This window comes from Macrobrachium rosenbergii, chromosome 5, assembly GCF_040412425.1.
Source record: "Macrobrachium rosenbergii isolate ZJJX-2024 chromosome 5, ASM4041242v1, whole genome shotgun sequence".
NCBI lineage: Eukaryota > Metazoa > Arthropoda > Malacostraca > Decapoda > Palaemonidae > Macrobrachium > Macrobrachium rosenbergii.
In genome coordinates this window covers 56,148,354-56,159,631 of record NC_089745.1, presented here as the reverse complement: position 1 = coordinate 56,159,631, position 11,278 = coordinate 56,148,354, and the positions used below count along the sequence as shown (strand labels likewise).

Genomic DNA, 11,278 nt, shown 5'->3' with positions numbered 1-11,278 from the left:
AATGGAACAAAAAGAATCTGCAGAACCAATAGCCAACAGATACAACTGATCTCTCCAACAGGGAGGCTGAAAAGATTTAGTGGTCAAACAACTTTCAATTCTTCTACTTTTTCCTAGTGTAGATATCTGAAAGCAGCTGGTATATTTCTAAGAGGTATTGCTAAAGGAAAAGGCCTTCTCTCTACAAATAAAGTCTATCGCAATCCAGTCGGACTCCATGAAAACAAACTTACTAAAAGTCAAATTTACTATAACCAGAAAAAATCTGTACACCATACCGAAACATTACAGATTAAAAAATACCATAGACAGGTTAGTGACAATAAAGGTCCCATTTCTACCAAACTTGAAAGAAAGTTGCTACAGCAAAATGCATATGTAAGCATGATATACAATACTGAACTGTACAAAGTTGCTATTATTTGGAAAAGGCTTATTAACAACAATGGCCCCTATAAGAAATGAGTTGCAAGGAAGACAACAATGCTTTCTATCATCATTATTATAAGGTGCTTTATTCATACCAGTGAGCTAGAACACTATATTTTCACAAGCTCTGCCTAAATGGTTTGTCTTTAATACATTTTGTTTTCATTTTCATCTTCAAAAAGCACAAGTATCAAGAAATCAAGTGAAATGGAGTAAATTACTCGGAAAACATGTGGTAAAGGTAAATGAAGAATGACATGAGTGAATGCCTCTTACTTCCCATAAGCAGTAACATACATCCTTTCATCTCCAGACCAAATGAAGATCAATAATTTGGTAAGAGACAGACAACATGCCCTCTATAGGCAGTAACATCACCTATGTATGACCACATACTACATATAGATTAAAGGGTTTTTTTCTGCCTTGAGTGATGAACTGTAAAACTTGAACAACAACATATTTACATTTCATAAGAACACTTGCAAAATTCCATTTCACAAGTAAATCATGATCTTCAATTGCAAGATTTGCATAGTAATGGCTCAATATATATCTGACAAGCTAAGCTTTTAGTAAAATCATAAAAACAAATTCTGAAACTTACCAATCCAAAGATTATCTTTATTTGTAAGCTCGATTTATAACTTCAAATCAAGGTGAGCTGCTTTTCAATCTAATAAATTCAAATTAATCCAGATCATAGCAAATTTCTCTGAAGGTGACACAATCTGTGAGGGGAAACAAAACTAAAAATTAAAATGCTTTCAAAACTTAAAACAATTTACCATGTACTGCTTTATTTCTGTGGATGAGAAAATGCCCAGTCACACCACTTTGTGCCAATCAAGACTAAAAAGCCCCTACTGTTGTTAACTGTAAAGCAATCCTTTTTCTCAAGAGCTATTAGTATGAAAAAAACTTTTTTTTACATAAAAACATTGTTTCATCACAAACCTACTAATCTCATACTGCCTGAGTAGCAATGGAGGAATATCACAGGAGAACATGCCAGTGGATGAATATTGTTAAATACAGGAATCAAGGACTTAAAGACAAAAAAGACCAGAAGACCATTTCATGGAATGCAATGTCTGAGGAAGAAGGGTACGCAGAACAAAGGTTATATTTGGTAAATAGCTTAAAAGAATTTGAATTTTATGACTAGGATGAACAAAAACACTATTTAGTAGATCGCATTCAGATTTTCCATCCCATCCTCCCCTTCAAGTGGATGGGACGCTGCCGAATGAATCTGAAGCTTTAACTGTACTTAGCGTATTTTTTACTCGCATCTTACCTTCAAGAAACATCTAATAAAAGCATCAGTAAATGCTACATGGAAGTTAGATATTGTATGTAAGGCTTCATATATGTATGTTACAAAATCACTGCAACCTGTTTTAGGTCATTTGTTCTTCCTTTATTAAAACACTGTTCTCCAGTTTGGATGTCTGTCTTTGCTAGAGATTTATTTCTTTTAGATATAGATGTTTATGGTGGTAGGTGACAGACTGTCTCTTGTTTGTTAACTTTTTAAAAATTGTATTTTAACAGATATTCACAATTGATCCCTGATCCTCTTTTCCTGCGGAGAACGACCAGTTTTTCTGAACAGCAACACCAATATGCAGTAAATGTGCCTCAGTGTCAAACTTCTCAGTTCCAGAAGTCCTTTATTTCTCACACCACTGGACTGTGGAACAGTCTCCCTGAAGATGTTGTGCAATTGGAACCTCAAAAGTTCAAGTGAAGATGCATTTTTATATATTTATTCAGAAATTTTTAAATTTTTTTCTTAACTGATCTCTTCATCCTGTATTTCCTAATAACATCTGTTACCTCTTTCCTTGTGAGCTTGTTCCAAATGAACGGGGTTCATCTTCTAAAAAAAAAAAAATAATAATAATAATTAATAATAATGTGAAAATGTCTTAGTGTTAATGAATAGTACATCTCTCAAAATAAGAAATTTTTAATTAATTTGTATTTTTCATAACTAACAAACCTGCAGTCTTAACATTAGGATAAACCTTCTGAGGCCAACTGGAAACCCGTAAAAAAATACATATATAATTGTATACGCACAGAATTCGTGGCTTCTGGCATTTGTCACAAACAAGGTGGGTGACACACCGACCCAAGCTTGATCTCGTAACACCTGTTATTCTTCCAACCCAGGGTAAACTGACAGGGGGGTGGCCAGAGGTGGGCGTTAAATGTTAAGTTGTGAAAAATACAAATTCATTAAAAATTTGTCATTTGTTCATACACAGAACAAACCTGGGTCTTAACATTAAGACAAACTCACTCTTGGTGGGAGGTATGTAATCCTGAACAGACTGGAGGTTCAGCACACCTGATCAATCTTATGCTCAGACTAAAACCTGGTTTGTGCACCTTATGCTCAGACTACCTGGTTTAGTATTAGTACAATGCCTAAATTCTTTGCGTATGTGGAAGATGAAGAGCTATCTGTTCCAATAACAAACCAATGTAGCCACCTATATGGGTTTGTTATCATTCCCCTCTCTCCTTGCTATACTAGAGAGAGGAAGGGTTTGCTACTGAAAGATATCCTTATATTAGCAAGAACTCTCACAGCATGACTGCTTCACTCATCTGCATCCAGCCAGTTCCAGCTTATGTTGGCACTAACTCCATACTGCCCATAGGTAAAGAAGGAAGAAAGAGGAAAAGAAAAAGAGACCAGTCATTTCACTTTCATACCAACATCTTAGGCAAGATACAAACTGTCCTGCTAGGGGCACTGGATGAGCTACACAACTTGTTGAGCAGCCACCACCGTACCCAAGGAAAGTGTCCAAGGACCTGTGGGCAACGTCCCTCAGGTAGAAGGAAACGAAAGTGGTTTGACGAAGTCATGAACCAGCATTCAAAACTCTATGAATAGATACATTCTTCTTGAATGCTAAGGGGAACTCAATTCTCCAATGTCGTGCTCTGGCATGCACGGTATTGTCAGTAGACCCTGATGATGAGGAATATGCATTCTTGATCACTTCTCACAGCCAGAACAAGACTGTATTCTTGGATATTTCTTTCTTGACCCGGCCTGTGCTAACAAAAAGCCTTCGACACCAAGGTCTGAGGTGTCAAGTCCTTTTAAGATATGCACGCAGTGATCTAACGAGGCAAAGAAGCAATTCGTCTGGATTGTTGTCAACATAATCGCCCAACAAAGGGATAGAAAAGGAGGCGGACCTGTATCTTGAATTGCAGGATTTTGAGTCTTATCCATGAATTCCGGGACAAATTTGAAGGCTACTGACCTCCAACCCTTGGTGTGTTTAACATCATATGACAGACCATGGAGTTCGCCCACCCTTTTCGATGAAGCCTAGGCTAACAGGAAGACTGTCTTATTGGCCAAGTGTCTATCCGAAGCCTGACATAAAGGTTCATAAGGAGCTCGGGTGGGGCTACTAAGTACCAGAGTTATATCCCAGGCAGGAGGTTTGAGCTCTCTAGGGAAACAGGACTGCTCAAAACTTTTGATCAGCATAGATATCTCCCAAGATGTAGACATGTCCATGTTCTTCATACGAAGAACCAGAACCAAAGCAGCCCTGTAGCCCTTTATGGCAGAAACAGAAATGACAAATTTTTAATTATTTTGTATTTTTCATAACTAGCAAACCTATGGTCTTAACACATTAGGATAAATCAGATTCCGAATGGAGAGTAACCCCATCAAAGATACCAATCACAGTCGACAGCCCACTTCCCCTGCTACACAGATGACGTAGACTTTCTGAGGTATCCCGACAACTGAGTTGCTGCTCCTCGAGAAAAGCCACTCACCTGCAGGAGGTACTTGACAGTCTCCATCCGTGAAGAGATAGGAAACCTATCCACTAATGGTACCTCTCTACATGAGGTTGACAAAGTAGATTGTGCCAAGGGGGTATCTCTCTTAGAACCACTGTTAGCAGTGTCAGCAGATCTGAAAACCATTCTGCTTGTGGCCATAAAGGAGCTACTAGAGTCATCTTGAGATTCTGGGACCTCATCACTCTGTTCAGGACCTGGCAGATCAGGCAAAATGGGGGGAAGGCGTATACATCCAGGTTGTCCCAGGGATGCTAAAGGGGCATTCTCTGCCATGCCAAACAAGTCTGGAACAATCACACAGTAGACCTCTAACTTTCTGTTGAACCTTGTAGCGAAGAGGTCTATCATTGCCCTCCCCCTCAAGCGAAACAGCCTGTCTGCAATCCCATTATGCAAAGACCATTCTGTTCCCAAAATCTGTCTCTGCTGACTTAGTCTGTCAGCCACTACATTCCTTTTGCCTGGAATGTAGCTGGCCACAAGCTCCACTAAATAGCCTATGGCCCACTGGTGTAATTGGACTGTTATCATGTGAACTTGGCGAGACACCAGCCACCCGTTTGTTCACATAAGCTACCACAGTAGTGTCATTCCACATCAAAACAACAGTGTCCCATCACCCTGTTTTGAAACTGCTGAAATACTAGGAAGGCTGCTGTCAGCTCCAGCACATTGATATGAAGCTGACTGTCCTGAGGACTCCACAGTTCAGAGGTTAGGTCTTCTAGATGAGCCCCCAACCTTCGGAAGATGCGTCCGAGAACAGGAGCAGTTCCGGAAGAGGTGAATGAAGAGGAACTCCTGTTGCTAGAATCTTGTCATCCAACCACCACAATAGGTCATTTCTCACTTCTGTCGACAGAGGGACCAGCATGTGAGGGGAATCTCTTGCTGGAGACCAGTATTCCTTTAGTCTCCACTGTAAGGACTGAAGATGTAGACAGCCATGTGGAATCAGCTTCTCCAAAGAAGTTAACAGGCATAGAATAACCTGCCACTGACGAGCTGGCTGTGTCCTTTCGGACAGAAAGGAACGAGCTACTGTCCTGAAGTTCTTGATCCTCTGCTCCAATGGAAAGACTCTTGACGCTGCTGTGTCTACGACCATTTCCAGGTATAGAATTCTTTGACTGGGAATGAATTTTGAATTCTCCAAATTTACCACAATGCCTATGCTGTGACAAAATTGGAGAAGCCATTCCCTGTCCTGAGTCAACTTTTCCCAGGAACTCATTACAACCAGCCAGTCGTTGAGGTATCTTAGAAGTCTGATCCCCTGAGTATGAGCCCGTGTTGACACCAGTGCAAACGCTTGTGAACACCTGAGGAGCTGTCGTCAACCCAAAGCACAGCACCTTGAACTGGAACACCAGCTCTCCAAGACTGAAACGAAGAAACTTCCAGGAGGAAGGATGAATAGGAATCTGGAAGTATGCGTCTTCAAGTCAATGGTCAGCATGTAGTCGTTATCCCTGACAGTTGCCAAGACTGTCCGTGGAGTTTCCATTCTGAAACTCGTCTTCCTGATGAAAAGGTTCAACGTTGAAAGATCTATGACTGTCCTCCAATCGCCATTGGCCTTGGGGACCAGGAAGATTCAGCTGTAGAACCCAGAAAAGGATGCTTTACTTGCTCTATCACTCCTTTCTCCACCATCATCTTCACATCTTGAAGGGCTAGGTGTTTTAGAGATCCTTGATCGTAGGTCAGGTGAAGGAGAGGGTGATCTGAGAGAGGAGGGGTGAAGTCAAACGGGAGTAGATATCCTACCCGAAGAACATCTACTACCCACGGCTCCACCCCAAATCCCTGCCACACAGCCCAATGGCTCGCCAGGCATCCCCCCACTGGTGGCAAGAAGTGGGGAAGGGTGCCCACTCTACTGTCTCCCACCTCTGCCTCTGCCCCTTCCTCTTGGAGAACAATTCTGAAAGGGCCATTGTTGAGGGGGCTTCTTCACCAAAGAAGCAGGTTGAGGAGCTTTATTTATAGGCGCTGGCCCTACCATCCTTTTGGGAGGGTGTTGCTGAACCTGTCTTGCAACATTGGGTTGCGAAGCAGTCATAGATTTACTTACTGTCATTAGTATCGGTTCTCCGTCTGTCAATAGCTGACTCCAGACTATCCTTAGGGAGAAGCAACTGTGACTAAAAAATATCACCATTCCTTAATGACAATAAAGAATCAATATCGATAGACCGAGCTATTTTGGCGAGGGCTGCATCTCTTCTCATCAGCAGGATATTGGCCCATATATTGGCACTCAAATGTGTCAGGTATGAGATGGCCTTTGAACCAGACTGTAGCAATCTGATATAAGCTGCATAACCAACCGAGTCTCTTGTAGCAGTCGATGATGAAATTTTTGCCACTGCTGTTGACCATAAGTCAAGCTTAGAGGCCGTCTGGAAGACAGAAGCCGTAGACTGTACTGTACACTTAAAAGGGTGTATTGTAATGCACTGTATTGTATAATTATAGTCTGGTCAACTCAAGTGTAGAAGAGTTTATGGTCAACAATACACTGTGTAGTATTAGGACTTAATGTTTGGGGGCCAAGAATTTTTCAGATTTTCAATTTTTGCAGGGAGCTAGCACCTAACCTTCACAAAATTCGATGGACAACTGTGCTTGCTATTACTTCAATTTAACTAAAATCATGAAATCACTATGAATAACCACCACCACTACTTTGAAGGCCAGTCACCATTTTCCAACATCTACAAAGAATATAAATTAAACCTTTATGAAAGGTTTTTGTTATCAAATAATTACAGGCTACAGAACTTGAGTCTACATTAAACTGCAAACAAAGTAATTATCACCTTTATGTTAAAACAATACCCATTCTAAATAACAAAGAAAAATACTACTTTCAAGGAGTTATTGGGATACTGTATTTTATTCATATCATGAATACAAGGTGTTATATACATCAACTTTATCTCAAGAGACCCATACTCCTATAATAACAGCTCTACTGTACACATATAATAAAATTATTAATGTACACAGGCCTAATATGAACCTTTACAACCATTTCAAAAAAGCTTAGTATAAATATTGTTTAGCATAGTTATTTCCTATTTTTTCTGAACATTTTCATTGTCACAGTCACTGAGAAAACTTTGCTAAAATCTGTTTCTTTTCATATGCAAAAAGTGTCCAACCCTACTGTGTGAAATTTTGACAAAATTGATTGGGAAATGGTGAAGAAATGATAGTTTGAAATTATTTAAGTTAGATTTTGAAATAAACGCTTCTAAAATTGAAGCAGCCTTATAGTGGGTTGAGTTCATAAAGTTACTTAGAGCAAGGTTTAAGGCCACTAAGCTCACCTGTACTGTTATTTAGTGTCAGTGGGGAAAGGTGACATTAGTCTGTTCTAATAGTACTTTTATTGTAGTTTATTGTAACAAAAAATTTATTGCAATTACCAAATATGAATTATACACTCCAGTATGTGGGGATGCTTAACCACTGGAAATATCCTAAAGCTATGAAACTTAATAATTTTGATAGAGTAATTTACATTCACATACCCACATGCAATATCTACCTACAGAAAAAATCCAGAGTTAAAGTTTTTTTCAGTTTCACTGTTCATTTACCTGCTGGCCTCCTTGAATTTAATGTCAAGTAATTTTTGCAGTACTGCATATTCATAAACAATGCTAACTGACCTCCTTAGTTCTCAAGGCAGGAATATCTTACAAATCTTTTATTCATATACATCAAATTCATTACTCTTCACATTTTATTTTGTAAGGAAGAAAATACACCTAATACTGTTTGTCTACAATATTAAATTATAAAACATTAAGTATAACTGAATACAATGTTTTTCAGACCCATGAAAGACACAGCAATACTGTTGAAGCCTGGGAATTATAGAAACTACAAGCCAAAATCTGATTACCAAAAAAATGGAAACTGGCAAAACTTAACAATGCAGGCAGAAGTTTTACTTCACTCTTGGCTCTTGGTAAAGCAAAGTCTTGGGAAATAGAATGATTAAGATTAAAGGCATTAAAAGAGTTAGACAACAACAATGTACATGTGAAAAGAGTGAGGCTGAAACTGAGTAGAAAACAAATACAATGCTAAATTAGTTGAGTTTGCATGAAAATAGTGTATATAAAATTACATATTTTTGTTGCACTTAACAAGTATGTGAGCAACAAGACAATTAATAATTTCAATGCAATGCAGTTATAGCAAGGAAAAGAATACTGTGCTGTCCATCTTTTGGCCCAACCACAGGACATTTGATACCTATTGAAGGAACTAATACTGTATCCAGAAAGGGGAATGCAATACAGATGTTACAAAGATTACAACAAAATACACCATACAAGAGTAAGAGCAGGCCAATTTTCTTGTGATTGCTTTTCAGATCAGTTATTTCCACCACAACTTCTCCCCTCCTCAGGTGTGTATTAAGGCAGGTCTGTTTGAGAGCAGTGATCTTAAGTTCACTGACAATTTCAATCAGATCAGAAATGCACCCTTTCAGTTATGGCAATGCACATACCTATTGTACTCTGAAACATTAAAGAAAGTGCCTCACGTAAATAACTTTAAGAATACCCCCAAATAAAAGAAATGCTGTCCCATTTGAAACATGATGGATCAAAAATACACCACACTGGTAAGTTTTTGATCTGTTAGATCAACTTAGTACACAATAATAGAAGCCCCAAAGTAGTTCTTAGTGGGAATTATCAAATATATGCTAAAACATGCTAGGTTACAGAGTAATACATCTAATATGATAATGCAATTAGATCTACTGCCAGGCCATTGACAACCCAACCCATGAAATCTTGCCCTAAATCTCTTCAAATATTAGCAAATACAGACATAATAAAATCTCATCCTAATACACAAAAAGAGACAGCTACTGTACCATAGACTAAATCATTCTGTTTTAAATTCCTAGCAGTCCTCCAAAAATAAGTTGTTACCTCATCCCAATATACAAAAAGGGACAGCTACTGAATCAAAGACTAAATCATCCTGTTTAAACTCCTAGCAGTCCTCCCAAAATAGGTTCTGTTACCTGATTTACAAAAGCTAAATAATAATAATATAACCAAATTACACGAATGAACATCTGTCAATGTGGTAATTAGCAAATTTTATCATTGCAATACTTTAAAGTGAAAGTCACATAATTTTTCTACAAAAATTTATTAACACTTGTACCTTGACATTCTGGGAACCTGCCCTGCTTTCATTTTCAATGACAGCTGTGCAGGTTCTTGAAAGCTCTCCGTACACATTTCAATTGATTTTGAAAAAAATTATTCATTTCACTTTTCACCAAATTACTTATATTTTTGAAGTTAGTCTTGTTACAAAATTTAACCATATCACTGTTCTAGAAACTTTAAGGTTTGCATAAATAATTTTCTCCTATCAATTCATGCATGCACACATACATACATACATACACTTTATACAGATAGCAATTGCACCTCATTAAACAAGTTACAATTTCTTGAAAACTTAATAATACTTGCATCTGGAAACAATGTATCTGAACATTTAACATTATTACTTCAAGATTTGTCATTTGCTTTTGGGACAAATCAAAAATTATGCAAAAATTTTGTATAGTAACTACCCACAGTAAAAACAACTAGATGATGATCGGCCAAATGTAACATGAAATACCATCAATACATCTGGCAATCCCAAAGATAAAACCCAAATTTCTCCCTCAAATAAATATTATGTCTGTTAATAATACTATGAAGTTGACAGACAAAGAAAAAATGTGTCTGTAGGACCAAAAGTAAATAGCCTGGTCACTGATGACGTCTTGAATTTGGTTTTGAGCACACTCTACTTCATGCATTTTCCAAATATTTTGATGATATCTAAAACAAATCACACTAAATATTACATGAGGCCTATAATTATCAATGCTTACCCTGTTACGTATTCTAGAATATTTTTTATATTTCTAACTTAATAGGTCTATAATATTCTTTCTAGGCATGTGCCAAAAAATAGTCAACCTAGTGGAAAGGCAGAGTTACAGTAGCTTTTTGGGGGAGGATGGCTGACCGTAATCCAGAACTCATAGAGATTACTGGAAGGTTGAACAATATACTGAACACTAGAATATCCTGATTCTGTCAGTGAGGAAGCTATTAATCCCTGATCTGGAGCAAGCACAGTACATTTAGTGACAGATAATTCTCTTGTTCATAATGGCAAAATTGTAAAAGAATGGTTTACAGAATATTCAAACATCATACATATTGAATGGCCAGTAAAATCTGCAGACCATGTGGTTATACTGTCAGCAAATGACCAAAGCAGCCCTAACTGGTCATGCTAAATCAGTGTGGGAGTCTCTCCTTTCAGGCATCAAGAAATTAAAATGTGAAAGCTTATTGGTTTTGTGTTAAGGAGGTTTGGTGAAGTAACTGACCAACCTGAATATCCAAAAAGTTAACAGATTTACAAAATATACAAAGAATAAATAATTCACCAAAATACCATTCACAAAAGAAAGTTTTATTTGGTAAGACAAAACAAGTGAAACGTAAAAATTAAAAGGCAGAAAGCCAAATAACTCAGAAAAAATGGATTCTGGAAACAGTCTTTAGGATGATCAACAGACTGCCATGCAAGCCATGACACACTGGATGCAGTAACTGCTGAAGGAATTCTCAAAAAGCATAGTTAAGGTTGGCCAAATAATTCATCTCCATTCTCACTTATTAGCTGGTCTTATACCATACTCCCTCTCCATAATTCACTGCGCACAAGTAACACTGTACTCAATGGTTCTGAATGATAATATTTCATCCACCTCTCATTACTTTTATTAATAGTCAATAGTTTGACCCAAACACCAAGTTAAAATTCTTACCTTGCAGTGGGCTACCCAAACAATTGTTCTTAATGAGTACCATATTAAACCTTATTTAATGTACTGCACCTCCTTAAGAATCAAATTGTTGATAAACTGAAAATA

At 37.8% G+C, this 11,278-nt stretch overlaps 1 protein-coding gene across 4 annotated transcripts in view; it reads right to left on the bottom strand.

Moving 5' to 3' along the window:
- Window positions 1-229: 229 nt before the first annotated feature.
- Window positions 230-11,278, bottom strand: part of ZnT49B (Zinc transporter 49B) — a 70,761-nt gene continuing 59,712 nt past the window's right edge. For 2 of the 4 annotated variants that reach the window (XM_067104428.1, XM_067104430.1), the window contains exon 14: window positions 230-1,160. The gene's annotated coding sequence lies outside the window, so the exon portion shown is untranslated. Of the gene's footprint in view, window positions 2,315-11,278 lie in introns of all 4 variants that reach the window. The other 2 variants (XM_067104431.1, XM_067104432.1) reach the window with 2 other exon arrangements.